This window comes from Microtus oregoni, unplaced genomic scaffold (assembly GCF_018167655.1).
Source record: "Microtus oregoni isolate MIOR12 unplaced genomic scaffold, Mior012 000050F_003, whole genome shotgun sequence".
In the NCBI taxonomy this organism is placed as follows: domain Eukaryota; kingdom Metazoa; phylum Chordata; class Mammalia; order Rodentia; family Cricetidae; genus Microtus; species Microtus oregoni.
The window spans coordinates 520671-548156 of NW_024543227.1; the positions used below are offsets into that span (position 1 = coordinate 520671).

General features: G+C 42.0%; 3 long non-coding RNA genes and 1 other non-coding gene across 4 annotated transcripts; all 4 read right to left on the reverse strand.

Moving 5' to 3' along the window:
- Positions 1–11766: 11766 nt before the first annotated feature.
- Positions 11767–13354, reverse strand: LOC121436754. Its single transcript, XR_005972760.1, has 3 exons — positions 13211–13354; positions 12319–12455; positions 11767–11826 (listed from the first exon to the last, which is right to left on the reverse strand). It is a non-coding gene; the product is annotated as an uncharacterized LOC121436754 (long non-coding RNA).
- Positions 13355–13684: 330 nt separating this feature from the next.
- On the reverse strand, positions 13685–15392 carry LOC121436760. The gene is made up of 3 exons (XR_005972767.1): positions 15333–15392; positions 14655–14749; positions 13685–13740 (listed from the first exon to the last, which is right to left on the reverse strand). It is a non-coding gene; the product is annotated as an uncharacterized LOC121436760 (long non-coding RNA).
- Positions 15393–15398: 6 nt separating this feature from the next.
- LOC121436788 lies at positions 15399–22069 on the reverse strand. The gene is made up of 3 exons (XR_005972793.1): positions 22020–22069; positions 18143–18249; positions 15399–15457 (listed from the first exon to the last, which is right to left on the reverse strand). It is a non-coding gene; the product is annotated as an uncharacterized LOC121436788 (long non-coding RNA).
- Positions 22070–22533: 464 nt separating this feature from the next.
- Trnaa-ugc lies at positions 22534–22605 on the reverse strand. The gene has a single exon. It is a non-coding gene; the product is annotated as a tRNA-Ala (tRNA).
- Positions 22606–27486: the final 4881 nt, after the last annotated feature.

The following is a 27486-nucleotide window of genomic DNA, read 5'->3' on the forward strand; positions in this document are numbered from 1 at the left end:
TGGATCCTTGAATCCCCATCAGCCGCCCCAGTTCTCATGGTTATAGACCCTGGCTAGATGCCTTGCGGTCCTGCCATTCTGACATAAATCATCAGATGTTACCTGCCTCCACTGGGAGGTGGGGTTGAGACAGGGTTCTCTGTAGCTTTGGAGCCTATCCTGGAACAAGCTCTTGTAGACCAGGCTGGCCTCAAACTCACAGAGATGCACCTGCCTCTGTCTCCCGAGTGCTAGGATTAAAGGCGTGCGCACCTAGCCACCTGCCTCCAATTTTAACAGATTATTTTTCTTTTCATGAACCATCTATCTTTCCAGCTCCCCAAGGGTGGCATACATAGTTAACTTACTTCAGTGTGTTAGGAATTTAATATGGTAGTACCCTGCCTGCATGTTCCACCATCTCATTCTATAGCTGCTTCTTACAAAAGGAAATTCCCCTGTGGATATTTGTGCCCATTCACAAGGAATGACTCAAGGACACTTTCTTTCACCAGTGGGCCTGCTTCTTCAAGCAGCGGGACAATTCAAATCTCTGAGTTTCCCGTTTTAGTAAGTTGCACAATGTTTTCATTTGCCCAAAGTCAGCTAAGAACCTGAAGAGAACACCTGTCTGTGCATGTCTGAGAAATTGATGAGTTCCACAAAACTCTGGCTATGTGCACATCTGATATCCTGCTATAATGGCTCAGACTGTATCTTAGAAGCAACTGCAGAATTGGAAGGGAAACCTTACTGGCCAAATTGTGTTTATGCTACCCCTATAAGAGCATAAAGTGGGGAGAAAGTCACCTTATGCTACAAAAGAGAGAAATTTCACAATCCTCTTTGCAGAAAAATGGGGGAGCATTAATATGTGGGACAAAAGGGAAGCTTTTGTCTGCTAATGTTCTCATAGTTACAGCGTAGACCCTCCCAGGGATATGCGCCTGGCAAACACAGAGCTCAAATCTCTTGGAGTCTGGAGGTGGTGTGGAGGTTTGAATAAGAATGGTCCCCATAGGCTCATGCATCTGAATGCTTAGTCTCCAGGGAGGGGCACTCTTTGAGAAGGCTTAGATGATGTGGTGTCCTTGTTGGAGTAGAAGTGGCATCATTGGAGGAAGTGTGCCACTGGGGGTGGGCTTTGAATTTCAAAATCCCATGTCAGGCCCAGTGTCAGCCTCTCTCTCCCTGTGGATCAGGTAATAGAACTCTCAGCTACTTCTCCAACACCATGTCTGCCTGTGTGCCACCATGCTCCCTGCCGTGATGGTAACAGACCAACCTCAGAAACTATAAGCAAGGCACGTGAATGCTTTCTTTGATAAGAGTGGCCTTGCTCATGGTTTCTCTTCACAGCGATAGAACAGTGACCAAGACAGATGGTGTTTCATAAATTCCTGTGTGCTCAAGGTCTTTACAGTTTTAGTATACGCAGGTTTGTCCATGAAGAGGGCCAAAAGGGGATTACTGTCTTCTGAAGAGCACATTATTTTAGACAAGTAACTGGAATGGCCTCCTGCTTGCCCCAAATGTCACACAGTAGTCTCTTGTATTAATGACTGACATCTTGGAACAGATTCTAGTCAATGCACTTATGAGTATTCAACCAGCCCCAATTCTCCCTCTGTAGCTGCTAATGGGGCAGAGGAAATCCCTTACATGACAGTGGTAGTTTGAATGAGGATGGTCCCCGTAAGCTCCTATGGTTAATGTTTCAATGGTGAATAATTTAAGAAAGATTAGGATGTGTGGCCCTATTGGACGAGGCGTGTCACTGGGTGAGTTCTGATGTCTCAAAAGCCCTCTGCCTCCTGCCTGTGATCAGGATGTAAACTCTCAGTTTCTGCTACAGTGCCCTGCCAGGCTGCCTGCTGCCATGCTGCCCACAGTGATGGTACTGGACTAACCCTCTGACACTGAAAGTAAGCTCCCCATTTAATGCTTTGTTCTGTAAATTCTCTTCAGCACAGCGCCTCTTCCCAGCAACAGAACAGTAGCTCAGACAATGTCCTGTGGCTGTCAATGGACTTGGGGTTCCTGCCTCTTTTCTTCTGTGTTATCTCTTCTTGTAGGGCACAGGGGATAATTTCTCTTTCAATATCAAATTAGTGGCTCCAAAATGATGGTGAGGTAAAGGAAATACTTTGGAGATCTTCCTGCAATAGAGAAGGGGCCCCAATCTTGTTCTACATCGTAAGGGTGAATACATATTACATCTGAGCCATATGCAGAGCATATTCATCGAAAAGTACATGGCAAACACACCACAAACACCATGGAAGCGTACTTGGGAACCACACCACAAACACCAGGTTGCTCTTGGAAGTCCCCAGCAGGCATGGTGCAACACAATTGCAGTGACTGACCAGGATACAACTTGCCTGGGAGGCAGCGATCTGGGGACTGTACCACAGCCTCCTGGAGAGGGGATATAAAATCTAGGAAATCCATCCATCCCAGAGTCAGGGGATTCAAGGTGACCACCACATTCATATTCTCTACAGAGCACCACTCTGTATCCCGTGTGCACTGCCCACTTTACACTCAGGGAGGATGAAGTGAGTTGTGGAGCACTACAGTTGCTGCAATCCATAAATGGAACTGCTCTATATGTGTGCCAGCTTTCCAAACACACTAAAAACGCATTGCTATTCCATAAAACTTCAGCCCTTTTAAAGAAAATAAATGTAGGCATGTAGTTTGAATGCCACCTCCTGGCCATAATGGGGACTACATCAGTGAGAGTCTTGGGCCCAGTGGCGTCTATATTTGGGTGGGAGGGAACATTGGCTGTAACCTGGACTTGAAGGGACCTTAGATAAGATAAGGCAGTGTTTTTTCACTTCATTATACTTTCCTGGCACATAAAACTGGACATCTTAGGTATATCAAATGTAATCCCGAGATTGGAGACCAATCCCAGTCTAAGGCTAACATAAAGCAGCCTCATTAGATAGAGATGGTGGAGCTCTGTGTGTAAACACACACACACACACACACACACACACACACACACACACACCACACACACACACACACACACACACACACACACACACCACACACACACACAGAGGCATGCACACAGCATCAGAATAGATTACATTCGTCTTTACTACTCCAGAAACTCAACAAAATGACTACTTCTCCTGAAGTATGGAAGGTGTATAATCATTTATCCAAAGCGCGATTGTGGGTTCGAGCATGCCTGTGAGTGCGTGAGCAATTGTGTGTGTGTGTGTTTGTGTGTGTGCGCGCGCGTGAGGTCAGGGGACAGAAGACAGCCTCCGGTGCTGTAACTCAGGCGCCATCCCCCTGATGTTTTTCTTAGACAAGGTTTCCAACTGGCCTGGAACACGCAAGGCAGGATGGGTTAGCTCGTCAGCACACTCCAGGGATGGGCTCGCCTCCACCTTCACACATAAGCATGTCCCGCCACACCTGCTACTTTTCCTCCTGTAGTTTATCTTCATTTTCTGGATGATGCTCTCTGGGAATGACACTCAAGGCCTCATGCCCACAAGGCCAGCACTTTACTGATTTAGCTGTCTCCCCAGCCCTACTTTTACCACCCAAGCACAAGTATTTTCTCAGATTACACTTTAAAGTACTTTCCTTCCTGGATATGAAATTTCAAACACCACAGGAAAGCACATGTACTACCATAAGGAAATCTGTGTTTGTTGCTGGGCTTATTCCTACCCCTAAGGCACAGGGCTGTCTGCAGGGAAATCTCCTGAGAGTGAGCTATCTGAGTAGAGTCCCAGCCGCCATTTTCTGTGCGCCTTGCTGTATGTGGTGGTGAGGAAGTCACTTCCCCATTTAGGGGATGGTAATCTTTAATGTGTCTGCCAGGGACACACAGGGCTCTGCCTAACATCCAGTGAAAAGAGGATGTTTTCCCATGACAGAACTAAGTTGAAACTTTCCCACAGTGAATGGAATGATAATAGTCCTGATATCTACTTTGTGTGTTTAGTGCAGAGTCTCAGAGCAGCCCAGCCCAGCCTGGGACTCTTCCCCTTCCTCCCTCAGCCTTCAGAGTGCTGCTGGTCTTCCCAGCTTAGCACACTGCTCCAGCTCAAGTATTCATTTTAATGTAAACACATTCTTAATGCTACTGTTTTCTTCTCGGCCCAGTAACATTTTCATTCCATTTCTACATGTATATGGTTGAATTCCCACGAAATAAGTAATTTTATCATTGATTTCCCTGCAAAAAATTATTTTATAATGATCCACATCTCTTGAAAAACCATGTACTCTAAGATTGTTTTCCTAAGAAATTTCACATTTTCTGAGATATTATTGGTTTTTGTTTGGTTTTCATTTTGAGGCAGGGCCTCTCTATGCTATTCAGGCTGTTCTGAAACTTCTTTGCAGTCATGATCCTGTAACCCCAGTGTTCAAATAGCTGGAAGTGCACGCATTTGCCACATAATGCGAATGAAAACTGTTCTCATTATTGCCTGGCATTTGAGCATTTTTCTTTAATGTTTCACAGCAATTATTTTAATTTGTAAATGATTTTAAGGCAAATAATGTGCATAACTTAATAATAATTATGTTGTGTATATTTGTGTGTGTATTTACACATTAATGCACATGCCTACAAAGGTCAGGAGAGGTCATACCTTCCTGGAGCTGAGGTACGGTCCATCACGGATTTTGGAAATGGATGCTGGAAACAGACCTTGCGTCCTCAGCAAGAATAGAATGCACTCTTAACCACTGAACATCTCTCCAGCAAGACTGTAGACTGTTAAAGTCCATTAGCCATTATAATGTTCATATTTTAAATTCCACTGTGTTTTCCCCTTGGTTCAATGACCTGGAGCTGATTCTTCTTTTTTCTTGTTTAGATTTATTTTTACTTTTAATTATGTCTGTCTGTCTGTCTGTCTGTCTGTCTGTCTGTCGTATGCACATGATGGGCAGAGGCATTGACTCCTGATGGAGCTGGAGTTAAAGGCAGTTGTGAGCTATCTGCCATGGGTGCTGGGACCCATACGCTCATAAACAGTAATGACTCTCACATCTCTTTCCTCCTGCCTCTACGTCTTGAGTGCTGGTATTACAGGTGAGGGTGAACATGCCCAGAGGGTCAAAGAACACAGAGCAATTTCCATTCTAGGCAATCATTCTGCCTCGAGAGCTATGTCGCCAGTCCCCATACTGTGGCTTTTTAAATTCACCAGTGATTTCTTTTCATGGTATAGCATTCTCATTGAACAGCTACCAGAAAAATCAAGAATATAGCTGGGAATGTCCTGCACTGCCAGGGGAGCCATACCAGTGTCTAGGGACCACTTTTAAAAATCCCCACATGTGCTCCCACCACAGTTTTGAAGAGCTTCGGACAGGGCCACAGATGCTGGGCAGATCTATGTGCTGCAGCATCCTCGAGTCCAGCCTCTGGCAAGGACATCCTGTTCCCGAGAGCAAGTCTCCTGAGAGCAAACCTACCTTACATGCCCAGCTTCCTCAAAGGTCAGCAACAAGGGACTGGAGGCTGCTGTTGTACTCTCTGTGGTTGTGTGTGCAGAACAATGACCCAGACCCTGCAGAAGAATCACAAAACAGGAAAAAGGTTGGTCAAAGAATCAGACACATCCTTAAGCTCAGTGCTGAAGACATAAAAAAAGAAAATTTGGAAATATAGCATAGTGTGTGGATATAGAAATGACGGAGAAAGAAGAACAGGATTTCCCTTGCACGGAGATGTGAGTGTGGGTGTCCTGATGTGGGGCTGTGCCTCCCTAGGAGTATGGGGACAATGATGAAGGGATCCCAGACATATCTGAGAAGCCGGATTCTGTGTTTGGATATCTGTACAGCAGTGGTTCTCAGCCTTCCTAATGCTGTGACATGACTCTTAATACAGTCCCTCATGTGTGGTGATCCCAACCAGAAAATTATTGCTGTTGCTACTTCATCGCTGTAAAGTTGTTACAGGTAAGAATCATAATGGAAATAGTTTGGGGGATAGACGTTTGGGGGGGGATAGATAGTTTGGGGGATAGAGGTCACAAGTCACAGGCTGAGAACCACTGTTCTAGAGTCAGAGAGATGTGGAACCTTCCTAGGCCCAGCAACTTTGCTTCCCTGAGCCTGGATGTGCTGGACCCATTTTCCAAACACAGGCTGGGCATATCTGTGAGGCACGAAACAGAGTGAGCTGTGATCTCTGAGCTGTGCTTACCACTCTGAATTGAGAGCATTAGAATGCTCACTCATTGATTTTATGGGCCTTTAGTTACAACATCTGCTCTAAATGCCAGTCAGAAGTTCCTGCATATGTGACAGACTAATGTTGATGTATGCAATTGGAATTACAGGCTGGCCTTGCACTCAGACATCATACTGCTCTGTCTCGTGAGTCCTGGGATTAAATGTGTGTGCCACGCCCACCTGTCAAAAATACGCATTTCTAAAGGCAGTAGTCTCCTGGAGAAAGAATAGGGACAAGCAGGAGCTGCAGCACCTAGAGACTGATTTCACTTTGACTCTGCCTAAAGCCTACTCGCTTCATCCGTAAAACTGCCAAGAGCAGTACATGCTGTAGAACAACCACTTTCAAAAATACTTTAAACGTTAGGTTTGCTTTTCGTTAGACAAATGTTAGATTCTTATTCTTTTGGAAATTCTTCTACAGTTAGTTTTACTTAGAAAAGTTTACATCTGAAAATTATTCATCAGCTGACACGTTGTTAAATTACTAAGTTTTACAACAACTAGTTTGGGTATTCAAACTACCCTGTGTCAAATACACGTGGAACAACTGATGTCAGTAAACGGAAGCACTGTGTCTCCAAGTGGTCAGACAAATCCAGAGATGTTAGAGCAACGTCTCCACAAGGAAAATGCACAGCGCATACAGGTGCTATCTGCCTTCTCCCAGACAAGGCTGCACAGGGCAGCTCTCACGCTGATCACTGCAGCATGGCTTCATCCCTCTTTCAATCCACTTCCATCCCTCCCCTGTCTTCTGAACCATCTCCACTGTCTCCACACACTCCCTCATCCCGCCCTCCCCAGGCCTTTCTCTGTGCAGTGCCAAGTCACCTTCCACCAAAAGGAATCAAATCATGTCAATTCCATAACTCACCTTCCACACTGATCATATAATCCAAATGTCATAGTCAGCTGAAAACGACACACATCTTCCTTTCTACCCTATCCCCAAGCAGTGTCCACATTGTCTTCAAGGCTCTGGCCACTGGCCTTGTCCCCTGCTCTTAGATCCACTGTTCTCCATGGGGGCAAGCACGCCCATAACATGGCTTATGCATGGCCTTGCTTCTTTTTGCCATTCAGGACTCAGATCACATGCTAACTTCTGAAAACTTTAGGGGGTAACATCACGTACCACAATCTCCATCACAACTATTTCCTGTCCCCTTTATGATCTTTAAAGCGCCAATAATACATGGAATTGCTCTGATTACTGATTTCTTCTGCTTACTGACAGTTTGCCTATCTAACACAAAATACAGGAACCCGTGCTAGTCTTCACAGTGCAGGAACAAGGTGCTCACAAAAGAGGCCAGTATGTGAATATCTGGATAAATATATATGAAGGAATTGATGCGTATTTGACATGCCATGTAACACACTGGTATTTACGGGAGTAGCAAGAGAACACGGTATGGAATTAAGCAGTCTGTGACTCCATATCCTAGAAGACAGAATAACAAACACAGTAGCAATACTTTTTAACGTGGACAGCCATCAGAAAGAAGTGGCTATGCCACACCACACTTCACAGGGTTTGATTCGGTGTCTAGTGTGGACCCAGATTTCTACCATTTTAATAAGCACTCCCTGCAAATGTGATGCAGAAATGCATGACCCATTCAGGAAATGGTCTGAAGGGATGGCTTCCATTTCAGTCCTGGTCATTTAAAGGAACCCATGCAGACTTCTGTCATCTGGGGAGTCTATGAATGCCATTGTTCCACAGTGTGCTGCTCTTGCTGCTACCCTGCTGCAACAGGATGTGTTCCTACAAGGCATCACAGATCCGCTGCAGGTCACATGGATGGGAAGAGAAAAGGAAATGACTCACCTGGTGAGTCCCACATGATCTTGTCACTCTTGCTCAGGTAACAGGCTGACAAGACCACACCACACTTGGTTCTTCTCCAGGAGCTGGTTTTGCATGGAGAGTTCACTGTTTTCTCCCCTGTTCTACTAGAAGGCAGAGTAAGGGGAGAGAAATCTCATGGGGAGGGGAAGAAGGCGATGAGAACGCTCATGCACTCTACTGTACTGAATATAGGGATGGAGTAGTCTGTCTGCATCCAGTCAAGTCAAAGATGTGCAGTGACATCTTCCTCTTCTTTGTTCATCTCACAGACCCTTCCTATACACACCCATGTACACATCACACACACACACACACACACACACACACACACACACACACACACACTCACACTGGTGGCACTGATGACTCACATACTGGAAACAAGGGCTCATGTCAGCTTCTTGTCAACCTTCTGCGTGTTCTCTCTGCCTTCCTGTTGTTCTTATCATAGAAGAGACCTGATATTGACAGAAAGAGGAGACAAAGTGTCACTGACAGCTAGCATTTGGTGATTACTGTCTTCTGGGGGTGGTCAGATAATCCAGAATTCTAGACAGATAACAAGTGAAGAGCAGGTCCACTTGAATGTGTGTCCTTGCACGGGCATGTTATGGGATAATTTAAGCATCACAGTATATAATGATGACAAAGTGGTACTCCTTTAAAAAATGGGTGTTTCTGAGTGGACACAAACGCATGAGTAAATCCATTAATAAACAAAAGATAAAAGGGAAACTTTACTCAAAGACAAGCAATGCTTGTATACTAGTAACTGCACAGGGAAGTAGGTATCAGAGCAACACTTAGCAGGCGTCATGGTAATAATCCATATGGCAAGACCCATCCATAAAACACCCCCTCTGTAAACAGTCTACAGCAGACACTGCTAAAATCTGCATGACTGGATGGGAAAACAAGAGGGAAAACACACGAGTACTAACCTTGACCCTTTTGTGTTGGCAAAAATATTATTAGATATTTTGAAAAAAGTTACCTACTTATTCTACATAATACAAATCTTTCTGGAGTTACACATACATACCTAACTCTTCACATGTATCCCCTTCTTTCTCTCCACTGTGATCTCAACACCTACCTGATGGAGCTGGCTGGGAGGTGAAGGAGTATCTCTATGATTCCAAAGATTCCATTTGGGCAAACATTAGACCTGTGGCTGCCTTAGAAAATTTCCCCCAAACTGGGTGTTGGACATTTGTTTCTTTTCTCATAATTAACTTGCAACTTCAAAATACTGAAATTGAAACATAAGCAAATATATGTTTTCAAAGACATTTTCATCATAGAGAAAGAAACCTGACATTTCAACCTAAAAGAGAGCTTTTGTTAAAATCTACCCACAGACATTTGACCACAGTGAAATGTGTGGAAGCTGTAATTTAAAATCCCTGTCACTGGAGATAGCATCAGGAAATATGAAATAATTAGAAAAACTCTGCCCGCTTCTCTGTTGTGCCTAGACACTGAATGGGACAAATCATTGCTGAGAGTAAAGATGTATAGATTCGTCGACTGTGGTGATATTTTGTTTGTCCTATGACAATAAAGCTTGCCTGAGAATCAGTGTGTGCAGATAGCCACTAGTTAGCCAGAGAGGACAGGCAGTGTTGGAACTCACCTTTCCCAACACTCAGGAGGTACAGGCAAATGGATCTCTGCGAGTTCAAGGCCACCCTGGGATACACTAGATTGATCCAGTCTAAAACAGAAAGAGAGTCAGGCACTGGTGGCTCACACTTTTCTTCCCAGGGTTTGTTGAAGAGAGGAATATAAGGTGGGAGGAGATAGGAGATCCAGGCATTCAGTCTGAGGTCTTGTAGAGACAGGATGCTCCATTTGGTCTGAGGATTTCATAGAGGAAAGAACTGGAAGCTGGCTGCTTTGCTGTTCTGATCTTATAGATTCAACCTCGTAATATCTGACTCCAGATTTTATTATTAAGACCAATTAGAATTCACTCTGCAATCACCTTCATGCAATGGAAGATACAGGTGTCTGTTCTCCTCAAAAAGACCTATAGATCCAGTGCAATACCAACAGAAATCTAACAGACTTTTCATAAACTAATGGGCTTATCCTGAAACTCATAGTGAATATGAAAAACCAGAGCATGAAAACACCTTCAAAAGGAAAAATCTTGGAGGATGAACACATGACTTCCAGACTCCTTATAAACCTAGAGAAATGAAGACAGCGTGCCTGATTGGTAATGACAATAAGACAGAAAAGAATATGAAGGGGACAGAAGAGTCACACACGTGTGAGGGGACACCTTTAGCAAAGACACAAAGACACTTCAATGAAGCAGGAATATGCTGGTCACCGAGGTTTTTTGGGACTCCCTGTAGTGGTAGGGAGGAGCAGCCCAGCATCGTGACCTTCAGCCTGAGGATCACCCTGTCCTTTGATGACCTTGACCCTGGTAAACTGGGTCTAGGCTGCAGAAAAAACTTTCAGAAAAAGCCAGGATGAAGCAAAGGTTGTGAGCTTATTAATCCTGTGGATAGAAGCTCACACAGAATAAGGATGGCTCATGCATGACGGCCTCAGTGAGGACTAGAGAGAGACACTTGAGATTAGGTGTCAGTACAAAGGGTGTGTGAGGAGGGCAGAAGAGTGAGAAATGTGAAGATTTTTATGGCTCTCAGAGTTACATTGTTTTAAAATTACATGTAAGAATACTTTGAGTCTTTAAATGGGTTCTGTTTTCCCATTAGGAAAAATATACAATATGTTATTAAAAAGTCAAAAATAAAAAAATAATCTTTTGAAATGTTCTTATCGCTTTTAAAATTTCTTTTAGTAAATTAAATTTAAGGTTAATATGTGATTTTACAAGTATTCTTGTCCTAAGTAAGCACAATTAATTAATTTATTTATATTTGTTGAATGTTTTTCCATAGGGAAGTTTGTGCACCACATGAGTGAGTACCTACTGCTCACAGAGGGAACCAGAGTTTGAGATGTCTTGGAACTGGAGTTACAAACAGTGTCAACCATTGGGTAGGTGCTGGGTATCAACTCTGGATCCTCTGGAAGACATTCAGAAATATAAAAGAATGAACCCTATCTTCAGACTCCAGTTTGTTTGTTTTTATTTTTAAACTTACTTTGAGATGTTTTTAGGAATAGTTGCATCATATCTGCAGGTAATTTTGGCTCTATCAGTTGGGCTGAGGCTTCTTGAATGTCCTAAAAATGTAAAAATGATCACAGGATGAGGGGCTATGTATTCCCTCTCATATCCCCTTCAATGCCCTGTCTTCTGTCTTATTTTGGGACAAGCAGACCTCCCCATGCACAAATATAAATATAGACAAGTTGTTTATCTCAGGATACAAAAGTCAACCCAAAACAAACAAAGGATCTACACAGGACTAGAGACATCTCCGAGGTTAAGAGTGCCTTTGGCTATTGCAGATGACCTGACTTCAGTTTCCAGCACCCATATGGTGGCCGACAGATGCCTATAACTCCAGAGCCAGGGGAACTGACAGTCTTTTCTAGTCTCTGTGGACATCGGCACTCAAATGCGCATATCGTACACACAGACATACAGGCAGACACTCAGTACATAGTGAAAAGAAATCTAAAAGATAATTGATCAAGAATACAACCTAGAGCCTGGAGAGATGGCTCAGTGGTCAAGAGCTCTTCCAAAGGTCCTGAGTTCAATTCCTGGCAACCACATGGTGGCTCACAACCATCTGTAAAGAGGTCTGGTGCCCTCTTCTGGCCTGCAGACATGCACAAAGAATATTGTATACATAATAAATAAATAAATAAATATTTTTTTGAAAAGAATACAACCTAAACATGAATCGTGTAGGAGAAAACGAATGAATTACAGACTAACTTCTTAGATATAACAAACCTCCTTTCATTAAATGAACAACTGGATTGTTAAGAACTCCATAAAGTGAGAAAATGTCCACTCTTCCAAATATATGTTAGTAACATATTTTTCCTGCCTGGGAAAATGAATGTGGGAACTTGTGTATCAGGTGACAGTCTTACTGTTTCCAGATTTCCCAAACCTCAAAAAGAGCCAGTAAGAAAATAGACATTTCAGAAAATAAAAGTTGGCCAGAAGGGTGAGTAGATGCTCCACTAAGAGAAACATACAGCCGCAACATGCTTAACACTTAGGGAAGAGAGACAGGTGACTCTGAGGGGACTCTTGACACACCCATAAAATACTCAGAAATAAAGACTTGTCATACAAAGACCTGGCAGGTTGTGGAGGATGAAACTCTCGTACCCACTGCTGGTGGCCATGGAAAACAGGACAGAGACTTGGAAAAGTATTTCCCAATGTCTTCATATGTTAATTGTCATCTGACCATCACATTCCCAAATATATAACCTGGAGGAAGAGGACATATTTTCTTTTAATGACTTATTTATTTCAGTTCACACCAGCTTTATATAAAAGACACTGAAATTGAAAACAACCAAAACAACAGGCTACAGGTAAATGACTCATTTCCCAAGACTGTCATGGCAGCTCCCAACTGTAACTCCAGTGCCAAGGGATCCAATACCCTCTCTTTGCATCCATGGGCACCAGGCATGCATGTGCTCTTCATACCTATATGTAGGCAAACATATATACATATAAAATAAAAATAAATTATAAAATTTTCTGTGTAGCTATACATTGCTACACCATTTAATATTAAGAATGAACAATTATCATAGGCAACAAAATAGATAAATTTAAACATATATTCAAGATGAATGAAGGCCAGATGTCTCTAAACTCTGGTTCTATTCTAATACATTCCAGCATATATATTAATTTGTCTATAATATCAGATTGGTTTTTTTTTTGAGACAGGGTTTCTCTGTGGTTTTGGAGCCTGTCCTGGAACCAGCTCTGTAGACCAGGCTGGTCTCGAACTCACAGAGATCCGCCTGCCTCTGCCTCCCGAGTGCTGGTATAATATCAGATTGTTGTAATTTCCTGCAGACAGGGTAGGGCAGTGGTTGGGAGTGAAAACCTAACTAACATAGAAATGAAACTTTATGGATTGGTAAATAATAATGAAACTTTTACCTACCTGAGTATAAGAAGATGTCTATTGTCATTATGGGGAAAAGTAGAAAAATAGTAATTACGTTTAATATTTGATGACTTGGACTGCAGAGATGGCCCCATGGTTAAGAGGACTTGCTGCTCTTACAGAAGACCCGGACTGGGTTCTCAGCACTCACTTGCTGGCCCACAATGGACTGCATATCTGTTTCTAGGGGAGCAACACCCGTTTCTGTCCAAAGCAGCACACCCTAATCCTGAAACCAGAGCAAAAGAAACATACACTGACCCTGAGACTAGAATCAGTTCACTGGCCCTGAAACCAGAGTCCAACGTTTAAAAAAGGCCAGTGAAATAAACACATTTGCCCCTGAAACCAAAGCTACAGAAACACACTCTTCCACTTACCAATTCCGCAAAACAAACTAACCAATATCTCAGCATAAAAGGAACCAATCCCAGAGCAGGAAAACCAGCAGATCATTGAGCATGAAACCACCCTGTACCTGTTCAGTTGGGAGCTGCCTTTCCCACTTTTGCAGGGTCAGCCACCTCCTGGACTCTTCCCTCCCAGTGAATCTCTTGAATGAGGCTTGGGTGAGACCTTCTTTGCCTAAGAAGAACAGAGAAGCAATGACTTCAACTGGAGACGAGTGGAGGAGAGGGGAGCAGAACTGGAAAAGCTTCTCCTAGCAGAGTAGAGTTGTTACTCTTCTGAGGATCTGAGCAGAGCTGTAACAACTTGGCTAGGGAAACCCTCCCCTACCAGAGCAGAGCTGTTAATTTGGGAAAAGCTTTCCCTGAAGCAGGGCTGTGAGCTTCTAAGTTTAAGGTGAATTTGTGGTATTCCTTGGCTCCTGACTGCCAGGATCCCTTTCCATCTGAGCAGCAATGCTTACAATATACACACAATTTTTAAAACATTGCAGTCATTGGGTGCCGGGAAGATATCCCCAGGCTGCCTGACACCATTCTGTTCAGGCAGGTGCCACACACCCACAGGCAAGCCTGCATTGTCAAAGCCTGGGCTGGGGAAGACATTCACAGGTCGACCCGCTACTTCCAGGAAGCCATTATGGTGAGCAAAATGTGTGGTGGAGAAATGGGAGAGAAAGAGCAACAGAACTAGCTATGATAAACGGTGCAATGAAGGATGTGAAGGCAGTGAGGAACAGACTGAGGAACAACCTAAATACCTTCAAGCTCAGGAACATGGATTCAAAACAAACTTCTTACCCAGACCCAGAAAAACAAATGTAATATGTACTCTCTCATGAGTGACTTTTGGATAAAAAGCAAAGAAAAACCAGCCTACTTTCCACAACCCCAGACAACCTAGACAAGAAAGAGAGACATTGCTGGTCTACATAGGAAGGAGAAAAAGACAAGAATTCCTGAGAAAACTGGCCATGGGGGGGGGGGGTCAAAGGAGAGGAGGAAGGGGAGAGTATAGGAAGGTAGGAAAGCAGAGCTAAATGTATAGCTCAATAAAAGCAATAAAAACCAAACTTCTTAGATATAACAAACCTCTTTTTATAAGTTGAGAAGCTTGTTGTTAGGACGTCCATCAAGTGTCAGCTGTATGCTCTTCCACGTAATGGTTGATAAATGAAGACAATGCCCTGATGGGGAATACAAGTTTGAAAACCATGCACCAGATTAATGAATCCTTGTATCTAGGATACAGAACATCTCACAGACATCATTAAGGTAAGTGCTACCTATGGCTTTTCATGTAATAGAATAGAGATGATTCTAAGTGACCAAGAGTATTGATTTCATAATAAATGTAAATGTATATGAATACATCAAGCAAAGAAAAATACTCTTCAGGTTACCTGTTAAGATAAAATCTTAACACCAAAACATGGACGCCTGGTAGTCCAATGACCCGCGGACAAAAGGGGGGTCTTGGGGGGCAGGGCGGGGACAAGTAGAACACAGGACACCATGCCAACAAGCTGAAGGTGCACGTGCTCCCTTTCGGGGGGTCCTTGAGGCCTGCCCGGTTGGCAGACACTCACCTCTCTGGGTGGGTAGCCTTAATGTAGGAGCAGAAAACTGTTCCTGAGCAAAGAACCTTTCAGAAAACGCAGGCTTTGGGGGGAGGCCGTGTGTAAGAAAGACAGCCCTGCAGAAGGAGCTGGGGGAGGGGGGTTTGTGCTCTTTTCCTGGACAATCTGCCCCTGGATAGCACACACTCACCCGTCCAGATGGAACTCCTCAGCACATAAACAGGGTCGCCTGGTAGCCCAATGATCCTAGACCAGGATGGAGGGGGGAGGACTTTGGACTTTCCACAGGGCAGGGAACACTGACTGCTCTTCAGACTGGAGAGGGAGGGGGAGAGGAGTGGGTGGAGGGGGAGAGGAGTGGGAGGAGGTAGAGGGAAATGGGAGGCAGGGAGGAGGCGGAAATTTTTTTCAATAAAAAATAAAAAATAAAATAAAATAAAACATAATTGACAGAAAAAAAGATAAAATCTTAAAATACTGACTTTTAAGCACATATCCCTTAAATGTTACACTGAACACTTAGAAATGAACAAAAAATAATAGCCAATTACAAATAAAAGGTAACCTGAGATAAAAATTCTGATATTTGAGAAATGCTTAAAAGAATATGCAATTAAGAGATATTTTTGAAACCCACAATAATTCTATGGGCTCAACTTTAGTGGCAAAATGTTACTTTTTCAAGAAATATACCAATAATGTGGCATTTTTTTGAGGAATGTGATGGCTAATCTTGGTTGTCACTAAGACTACATCTGAAATCAACTAAAACTCAAGTATCTGGACTCTCCTGTGAGAGATTTTCTTGATTGGATCATGTGAGGTGAGAATATTCACCCTAATCATCATCTCTGTTGGAAGTCCACATCAAAGGACGTGGAAGAGGAAAGTTTTTATTTTTGCTTGCTCTCATTCTTATCAGCAATGTCATCTACCCTGCTTCTGAGGCATCCCTTTGTTGGAGTTAGAACCTACATTTTTGGGACTCCAATAGTGACTGAAGAAAAGTAGCAGGTCCCTAAGAATCCTCTAGATCTCCAGTGCCAAACTGGGACTGCTGAGACATCCAGTCTTGTTGACTGAACAACTACCATTTATGGCTTTTCTGCCAGACAGAGCCATTGTTGGTTTTGGGAGGCACATTCTACCAATTATATTCCTTTAGATCAGTGGTTCTCAACCTTTGAGTTTGACCCCTTTCACAGGGATCAGATAAGACTATAAATAAACACAGATATTTACATTGTGGTCCATAAAAATAGCAAAATTACAGTTATGAGTAGCAATTAAATAATTTTGTAGTCGTAGGTCACCACAATATGACAAACCGGATTAAAGGATCACAACATTGGGAAGACTGAGAACCACTGCTTTAGTGAGATCTGAGTAATGCAATGGATAAGGAAAAGCTCAGGAACAATAGTAGATTGGAACACACTGTTTTCGATGCAACAATAATCATATGGGAAATAATACATTGAAAAGATTTATGAAAGCTAATTTTCCTGTAGCTCTATGGACTTCTGAAACTTGATAGAAGACAACCTACCCACTCTCCAGACGAATATGGAACATTCGCCAACACTAACTCCACATGAGACTGTTAAATTTGTACACAAATGCATGTATGGATTAAAATGTTGCAATTTGCAGGTAGTTCAATTGGTAAAAGAAAGGCACATATACTTATGCCTGCCTGCTGAGTTCAATTCCCAAGACCCATGAGGTGGAAGGAGAGAACCAATCATCACAAACTGGTTTTGGGAGGCACATATGTATCTAGGCACTGATGCACTGAAAGGCCTCTTTCACAGCAATAGAAACCACGGCTTAGCAGAAAAGACAAAAATATTCCAAGAATGGTGACCTCTATGCATCCATTAATGTAGGAGAAGACCCAAGTTTTCCAGAAGGTCTGTAAAACAATGCAGACTAAGTAAGGATAAAAGACCCAAGTTTTCTCTCAGATATCGAATCTAGAGTTGAATTCGTTTGTGAGTGTGGCTGTGTGTGGTCATGCTTGCAGGTCATAAAACTAGAAAACAGACCATGAGGAGACGAACAGGAGCTTAAAAGAGGAAGGAAAAGAGAGGGCAGTGAAATATGTGGGCCATGAAAACAGAAGATGCAACAACTTGTAGATGAAAGCACAAAGGAAAAAATCTATTTCTAAAACAATGTTGAGTAAACCAGGAAGCATATGAACCCAAGATACATGAAATGATTGATATAGTCAAACTTCAGAAAAGAAAAAAGAAAAAACCTTGAGATCATGTTGAAGGAATTCTGTTTCTGGTAGACAAAAAGAGAGCCACGTAATTATAATGAGGCATGCAGTCCAAGGGATAAAGCACACTATTTATTATAGTGCTGAATAAAAGCAATTATCAAACCTGAATCTCTATGTCTACATAAATTATTCTGCTGGATTATCTTGGGGATAAAAAACCATCATCAAAAGTAAACGTAATTGTTTATCAATATGAGACATGCTGCTAAAAAGGGCTAAAGGAAATTTCTAAAACAAACAAATCTTAGAGGAATCAGAAATATCTGGAAGAAAGAAGAAGAATATCAATGCAGAATATGATTAAAATATATACGTTTCCTTTTCCTTTTAATATCTCTCAGTTCTGTGTGATGTTTGAAGCAAAAAGTATAAGTGATGTGATGTGGTCCTCTATAGACACAGAGTAAATGTATTGTAGATTCTGTTCTTACAATGGTGATTGTGAAGGAACTATAATTGCAGTAACATCAAATAGGGTTAGACTTGAAGGCAATCACGATATCTGAGTAGCACTAACACCGACCAGAGAGATCTGGGATAGCTGATGTAACATACTCACTTCACAGTGCCTTGATCCTTCCATCCAACTGAGATGACAAGGCATTTAGGCACATGGGATCACATTTAACCTCAAAGAGCTGCTAATGAACAGAACATGAGGTATTGTTATCATATTGAATGGTTAAGGATGGGTAAGGGAACTAACTCACCCTTAATGTCCCAACGTTCTGCTCAGTCTGGCAGACATCACAGCACACTGGGTTCTTCCTTAAAACTCCTGCTTCTGGGTTGCAAAGATTAAACCCTTTACTTTACACTAGAAGGTAGCAGAAGGGAAAAGAAAACTCATGAAGTAGAGGAAACCAGGATGAGGAAGCACATAAATCCCAGGGGATGGAATGATGGTGCCTTGTCTGTGCAGACGACATCAATGGAAGGTACACAATGATGTTTTTCCTCCTCCCAGGTCATCTCACCACCCTGGGCATATACAGTGATAACTGTGACTGCAGACACATACTGGGAATGTGAGCTTGTGCATTTCCCATTCCCGTGGCAAGAACTCCCCCTCTCTGTGTGCACTCAGGCCCCTACTTTCATGCCACAGCCTTCCATGGGCAGCACAAAGGGGGCAAGGGAAATCCGCCAACCACATAAATACACAGGTTTTGTTTTCTCTCCATTCAGGCCCTGAAAATTATTCTTTGAGGTGGGCATCATTACTTCCTTTCCACACAGGGGCTCAGAGAGCGCAATGCTTAGACCCAGGAAATTCTCCAGAGGCACCAGATGAACACTGATGCCATCTTAAATGGATTCCTCTGGCCAATATTGGGACAAATGGAGCATGGAAATAGAGAACGGCAATAGAGAGGAGAACAGTTTGGGAAAATGGGTGTTGAGCCATACTGATATAGGTCAGCACATGAGTAAAGAAATATGGAGATAAGTAAGCAGTATACTACACACCAGGTCATCATTGAAGAGGACCAGGAGAATCATAACACATAACCTATCACAGCAGTAAGTGATTAACTAACTTTCACAATATATATCCAGGGACATATCTGCACAAGCATGAGCATATACACAACACACACTAACAAATGTCAATGTAAACACACAGCTCTCACCTCGAAGGAAGAAGAGAGTTCATTCTGGAGTCAAATATATGTGAGTAAACATGAGTGAGACAGGTTTATGTTAGTACAAATTACATGTCACAATGTGGAAACAGTTTCATGAAGTTTTTATAATAATAGAATGAAGAAACTATAGACTCTCTTTAAGTACATGGGTGATAATATTAAGTAGACTATTATGGTAAAGCAGAGAAACCACAGCTACAGGCACTAGCTGCTATGTGATGACACGCAGTCGTTTGACTGGTAGAAACTTAAAGCTTTGATAAGGAGACATATTCTGATATTTTAAATGTCAGGTCCAACGTCATCACTTAGTAACAAGGTGTTAGGTAAGTCCAACACAGGGGGCCCAAGGAGTGGCTACTCATGGGCTCAAGAGAACACAAAGGAAATTGTAATTAGGCCCTGGGACTGCGACTTCCACCATCTCCATATCACTGCAGGTCTAAGAGTCAATCAACCAGTCTTTGCAGACCAGCCTCTGCCAAGGAATTCCTGTACACACACACACACACACACACACACACACACACACGACACCTCATTCTCACTCTCCTAGCTCCCTGGTGTTTACTGAGAGCTCAAGGGGTACAACCACATTACAACAGATTCATCTCTGACCACACACAGGATGGTGAGAGCTACTAAATTATGTGGTCTGAATGAGATTCCTGTGACGATGGCCATGGACTTGTCTCTGGGACATTTCTCTCATTTGTTTCAGACTGTCAATAATAACCTGTAAATGCCGATACGAAAATAGGGACAAGCTGCATTACACATCAAATATAGTTTGCATCATGAAATAATCCATGCTTGCAACAAAAAATATCCTTTGTAAGTTTCATTGACACTTGTTTCCTGACAGTTTACAGAAGATTTAATAATTTGTTCACAGAAAAAACAATACGTATCAATTTGTTTAAAAAATAATAGCAGTTATAGATGAATCAAAAAGTACAAATATTTGTGCATTATCCCGACAGATAGATCCATAGTGCTGATAGGCCGAGAGATTTCCAAACATTGCTGAATTGGAGACAACCTGTCTTAATAAAGGACAACTATGTTCACGGCTCAAACAATTCATTATTAGTAAGATGTCTGTTGATTCAAAACTGAGCTACAGATTCGATGCACTAACAATAAAATAGCACTTATTCTTTTTAAAAATTGAGTGGATAACTCTAAACATTGTAGACTAAATATATAGCTTGTGTAAACCTTAGAAACAGACAAATGTTAGAGAACAGCATTGCCTGATAGGAGACCTCTGTGTGAACCTACAGTAATTGGACCAGCATGCTATTGAATCAAAGTCGGCAAGAAAAAGTCCAAAACCAACATTCCACGCTCACATCCACACATTTACAGACCACTGCCTATATCGAGTCAACATTTTTCCTGTGTCTGATGCTGGCATCAAGCTTGTGTGTAGTGCGTGTAGTGTGTGCTGAGAAGAACTGACCATACTCCTGCTGCAGCCTCCCAGGCACTGGGATTACTGGCATATGTACCATGATTGGATTATTGGAGAACTGATGTTTCACAAATAAACAAGGCAATTTGATGCAGAAAGATGGCCTTTCAGGAAGCAATGCTGAGGCAAGTGTATATCCAAACCCACAAATATAAACTAGGACCTACATCGTATCATATGTGAAGACCATTCAAAATAAATTACAGATGTAAAAATATAAAAATCAGCCTATAAATGTCCAACAGAACACAAGAAGAAAATCCCTGTCACTGGGTTCCAGGAAAAGATTTCGCAGACAAGACACCGAATAAAAACCGTAATTGAAGAACTAGAGAAGGTGGGATCTTACAATTTAAAATCTCCTGCTCTTCCAAAGACATGGATGAGAATTGAGATGATAAGTCTGAGGCTAGGAGAAAAGTTAGAAATACATATATCTGATAAAGCATTTCTATGAAACATACGGAAAACCTCATATGTCAGTCAGAAAGTAGTCATTGAGACCCGTGAAATATTTCAGGTGTGCTTTTCAAGGGGGTATTGATAGGATTGCCCCCTTTATAGAGATTCATTAGAGATATTAAGGCCATAAGCAGTGTCTTAGGGATTCTGAGGAGAGATCAGGGCCACCTGGCAGGGCGGGCCCAAGGAAATGGAAATTAAAATGCCAGACCGGTGCCAAGCACAAAGTGTCCCACACCTGCAACCCCTTCACGAGGCAGCCAAGGCAGGAGAATCACTGAGAGTTCTGAGCCAGGGTAGGACACAGTGAAATGCTGTCTCAAATCCAAACAAAACCGCAGATTACTAAAAAGAAAATCCTCTAACCAAGTGAGTCTTTTACCACTCATCTGAGACATGTAGGGTAATTATTGACTAGCATTTAGGCTTTCCCTCTTAAATCTCACCGGTCCTATGGGCTAGCAATCTCATGGCCTTTTCACAGAGAGGGACATGTACAGACAGGTCTGGGGAAGAAGGGGGTAGTGGAGAGGAAGGTGCTCGCTGGTCATCCAGTGGTAAATAAAGCTGGGAATAAATAGCTGAAAATTAACTCATTCAAATAATATTAAAACTGTTCAAAGAGAAAACAATTGCTTTCTTTTCTGTTTGCCCAGAGATCTGACTGACTGCAACTTGGAAAGACAGCCCTGCTATCTCACTTATCTCTTACATCTCACCGATCCATGGGCGAACAATCTCAAGCACAGAGTAGGAAGTCGGGATCACAGAGTGCTCATTTGGCCTCATCTCCCTCCTGTTCACTCTCCCACAATTCCCCTCCTGGACAATGGCTCCAGCACAGCCCTGTACAGAACAGCACAGGAGGAGGCAGAATGGTCGCAAGTCTCTCTCCTTCCGGAGAAACACAGGCTGCAAACCCCGAGGTAGGAGTGGCCCTACTTGGGTCTGGAATCCCTGCATCTGCCTCCCAACCCTCAGAAAGATTCTGGTGCTCACCTCCGGGAATCCATAAGCTCAACTCAGTCCAAACACCAGGAACTGAATGCTCCTTTCCAGGACATCGTCCGGTCGCCATTTGAAAAGAGTCGCCATAATGACCCCGGTTTCTATGACAACCGTAATGCTGCCTCCCCCTTAGTAACCAGGAATGGCTCCGCCCAGCCCTCCCTTACTTCCTCTCAAAGGAAGAACTCTTCACCCTTGTTTTCACTCAAGAAAGCATACCCATTAGAGAAACTGTCCCCACTACGAATGCAGAGCTTTTCTTTTTTTTCCGCTCTGTGAACAAAGCATATCCCTAAAAGCCCGACCACATTGTACTCACCAGACCATGGTGGTATCTATGGAAATGTCGTCACAAAGATGAACATTGCTGACACGGTGACAAACGAGCAATTTCATTCCAATAATTAGCTATGCATATATGACCTCATCACGGGAATTTAAAGTCTGGGACACCTTGTACAGAAACATCCTGAAAAAGAACAGTCAAAGGTTAAAAGAACTGCTTTGGAGATGCCGGGGATCGAACCCGGGGCCTCACATATGCAAAACATGTGCTCTACCTCTGAGCTACATCCCCAAACCTGGTAACAGCTTCATCAAAGCCTATGTGAATTCAGAGAGACCGATCCAACATTCAGAGTCTCTGCAAGGGTCTGCATCTGGTCCTTTGAGCATATTGGATTCCAGGTTTAGTGTTTTGATAGGATTCATGGGACTTTTGTTGCATGAGAAAACAATCTATTTTCAGTCAAAGGAAAAATAATAACAATAAAAATAATAACAACAACAAAAATAACAACAAACCTTATGCTCTTTAAAGCAAAGTAACCTAACAATGAATGATACTTTGAAGTACTCAGTCCCATCAATTTTACTTCAACTTTACCTTGCAGGTGGTTCAACATGCCAGTATCATGCGGAATTAATAATTATATGTTGCTGATATGCGGTCATATCTGAGAGTATGAGTAGCTTCCTGAAACCCTCTCTAGCATACCTTCTTCCTCTTTTAAAGCACTAATTAGGTTCAGGGCTTGAAAGGTAGTTTTTATAATCTTGGTCAGGCTGCTCATTTTGTTTCTTAACTTTGCCAATACTGTCCATCACTCCATTTATGGCAATAACTAAATGTGCGGTAGCTATTGGTTCATAAAACCCTAAGGTACTGTCACTTTCTGCACGTTTATGTATCTCACCGCATGCTTTGTAAGTTTCAAAAATGAGAGGTTTTCTGAAATATGTCCTCCTTTTCACACATCATCTAGTATATGTCTCAATATACAAAATCATTAAATAAATATTGTATGTATGTTCAGATGAGTGAGAAAAGTGAGTATTTTTTAGAAAGAAAGCAATCTATCTTTTTTCTCATTTACATGCTTATCCAAGTTTCTATTCCCTCTCCTCAGCCCATTCCCTCCACTTACCCCCCCTCCCAGCCCACCTTCATCCACTCCTCAGAGAGGGTAAGGCACATTGCCCAGAGGAAGAAGCAAGGCCTCCCCCACTATATCCAGGCTGAGCAAGGTATCCATCCAAAGACAATGGTTTCCAAAAAGTCAGCACCAGCAGCAGGGATAAATCCTGGTGTCACAACCAGTGGCCCTGCAGTCTGCCCCAGCCATAAACTGTCACCCACATTCAGAAGGTCCAGCTTGGTCCTATGCTGGTTCCTTCCTTGTCTGGCCAGAGTTGGTGAGCTCACAACTATTTCAGTGGGTGTCTTCATCATGGTCTTGACCTCTGCTCATATTCTCACTCCTCCCAGGTTTCAACTGGAAAAAATTAATAAAGAGTACCTGAGAAGATGCCAGACTATAGAAGACTGAGTCCACATAAGACATTGCTTAACCTCAACAATTATTGGAATACTACAAAGAATGATATTAAAACAGGCCTTTAATATATAACTTCTAGATAAAGACAAGGAGTAATGGCAAACAGGTGAGCGAGTGTGGTAGACCTAGAGCTACCTAAATTAAGTGAAGACAAAAGCAAAAAGAGAGGGATGGAGGGATGGAAACAAAAGGTAAATGAGGGCAACGGAAGAAGCAATAACATCTCAGTACTGACTGTGGTCTAGGTTTGAGATGTTGGTGGATAAGTACTGATACCCAAATGACCTAGAAGTAATAAAATATGAGTCAGTGTATCTCTGTGAGCCATGACCCTTTTGTGTTATCTTTCTTTCTGGGAATCATCCTTTCAATTTCATTCATAATAGATTTTCCCCGTAATCTATCCTGATTATAATTTTCCTTCCCTCTACTCCTCCCAGTTCTGCTCTACCTTCCCTTCTTTCAGGATCCATTCTGTTTCTATCTCTCAGTAGATAATAATATGCTTCTAAGAGATAACAGCAAAGTGCAACAAAATAAATTAGAATAAGACTTTAAATCACAATTATCAAATTGAAATTGGATGAGACAAATGAACAGGAGTAAAAGAGCCCACAAGAAGACCCAAGAATCAGAGACGCACTTCTTCACACACTCAACAGCCCCACAAAAATACAAATAAAAGTTCTCCTAAAATACTGAAAGAGATAATATACACATTGAAGACCTGGTGCAGACCCATGCCTGCCTCATGCTTGCTGCTTTGGTCTCTTTGAGTTTCTGTGAGTTGATTTAGATGGATTTGTACTCCATATGGTAATCAATCTACCTTAAATTCCAAATAAAGCACACTCGTTATATACTCCAAGGACACTTTACCCTACCACAAGGACACTTCTATGTGATAGTTGCATTTTATCTTATTCTAATTAATTTTGTTATTTTTTATCTCTTAGGAACTTATTGTTTTCTAATAAGAATCAGAAAGGTGGTGGATCTGGATGTTATGGGAGGAGGGGAGAAACTGGGGAGGTTAAAGGGAGAGGAAACTCTAATCAGAATATATTTAAAGAAAAATGTGTCTTTTAAACACAGGGCGAAAATAAGAAAAGTATCAGGATAACTATCATGATTTCATGCTTCTAACATAACCTTGCTGTACAACTGTCCCTGCACACAGGAAAGGCCTCCCTTCTCTCCTCGCTTTCACTCAAAGCAAAAGTCCTTCCTTAGAAGGCTACCAACTGAGAAACAGAACTAAGATGACCTAGGTGGGGACTCAGACAATTGGCAGAACTCACTTTTGGAAATAAACTATCTCCTCTCAGGAATTTTTGCATTATAGCAGTGAGTGTAGGATCTACCGTGAAGACATAGCTAGGGATAAACAGTAGGACTGTGGAATATAAGGTAAGTCTTTTCAGAGGAATGTCTAAGATAGGCCATCCACCTATGACAGAAAACTGCAAGATTTTTCTCCAAAACATTGACTAAGCAGTCAAGCAACATTTGAAAACCGAACAACAACAAAAACAAACAAACAAAAAATGCCCAAAAGTTGTATAGCTGGGTCTTGAGGTAGATTGATTCCCAATCTGAGAAACCACCATACTGATTTCCAAAGTGGCTGTATAGGTTTTCACTCCCACCAGCAGTGGAGGAGTGTTCCCCTAACTCCATATCCTCTTCAACATAAGCTGTCCTCATAATTTTATCTTAGTCATTCTGACAGGTGTAAGATGGTATCCTAGAGTCATTTTAATTTATGTTTCCTTGTTGATTAAGGATGTTCAGCAATTCCTTAAATTTCTTTTGGCAATTTGAGATTGTCCTGTTGAGAATTATCTGTTTAGCTCTATACCCCATTTTTAAATTGGGGTATTTTGAGCCTCGTTTCTTCAGTTCTTTATATATTTTGGGGATCAGTCCTCTGTCAGATGTGGGATTGGTAAAGACCTTTTTCCATTCTGAAGGATGTCATTTAGTCTTATTGACTATGTCCTTTGCCTTACAGAAGCTTTTCAGTTTCAGGAGGTCTCTTTTATTGGTTGTTGTTCTCAGTGTCTGTGCTACTCCTGTTATATTTATGAAGCGGTCTCCTGTGCCAATGTGTTCAAGGATACTTCCCACCTTCTCCTCTATCAGGTTCAGAGCAACTGGATTTATGTTGAGGTCATTGATACATTGGGACTTGAGTTTTGTGTATGGCTGAAGATTTAGATCTATTTGTAATCTTTTACATGTTGACACCATTTATCCAGCACCATTTGTTAAAGATACTTCCATTTTCCATTGTATATTTTGACTTCCTTGTCAAAAATCAGGTGTTCACAGGTGTGTGAATTAATGACAGCATCTTTATTTGATTCCATTGGTCCATGTGTCTGATTTTATGCCTACCAAATTGTCTTTTATTACTTTAGCTCTATGGTGAAGTTTTATGTCAGGGATGGTGATGCCTCTGGAAGTTCTTTTATTGTACAGGATTGTTTTAATTATTCTGAGGATTTTTTGTTTTTCCATATGAAGTTGAATATTTTTCTATAAGTCTGTGAGCAATTGTGTTTGGATTTTGATGGGTATTTCTTTGAATCTCTAGAATGTTTTTGGTAAGATTGCCATTTATATTATGTTGGTCCTACCTATGCAAGAGCATCCATGAGCGTGGGAGATCTTTCCATTTTCTGATATCTTCTTCAGTTTCTTTCTTTAATGTTGTAGGGCACCACTCTGTAATATGGAGTGAGCGGTGGGCTGCCTCCCCAGCACCCGGCTGCCCACATGGCTAGATTTACACCCCAAATAATTACACGGAAATTGTATTCTTTTAAATACTGCTTGGCCCATTAGCTCTAGGCTCTTATTGGCTAACTCTCACATCTAGATTAATCCATTTCTAATAATCTGTGTACCACCACAAGGTGGTAGCTTACCGGTAAGATCTTAACCTGCATCCATGTTGGAGAGCACAGCTATGGCAACTGCCTGACTTGGCTTCTTTCTCCCAGCATTCTGTTCTGTTACTCCGCCTACCTAATTTCCTGTCCTATTAAAGGGCCAGGGCAGTTTCTTTCTTTAACCAATGAAATCAAGACAAAACAGAAGACTCTCCCACATCACTTTAGAGACTTAAAGTTCTTCTCATACAGGTGTTTCAATTGTTTAGTTATAGTTACCCCAAGAGAATTTATATTTGTGGCTTTTGCAAAAAGTGATGTCTCTGATTTCTTTTTTTTAATTAATTAATTTATTTATTAAAGATTTCTGCCTCCTCCCCGCCACAGCTTCCCATTTCTCTCCCCCTCAACCAATCAAGTCACTTGTATATAGGATGGCTACTGATTGTTTTGAGTTGATCTTGCATCCTGCCACATTACTGAAGATGTGTATCACCTGTAGGAGTTCTCTGGTAGAGTTTTTGTGATCACTTATATTTCATCTCCAAATAATAAGTTTAACTTTTCTCCCTTTCCAATTTGTATCCCTTGAACTCCTTTTGTTGTCTTATTGCTCTAGCTAGGTCTTCAAATCCTATATTGAAAAGATATGGAGAGAGTGGACATCCTTGTCTTCTTCCTAATTTTAGTGGAATCACTTTGAGTTTCTCTCCGTGTAATTTG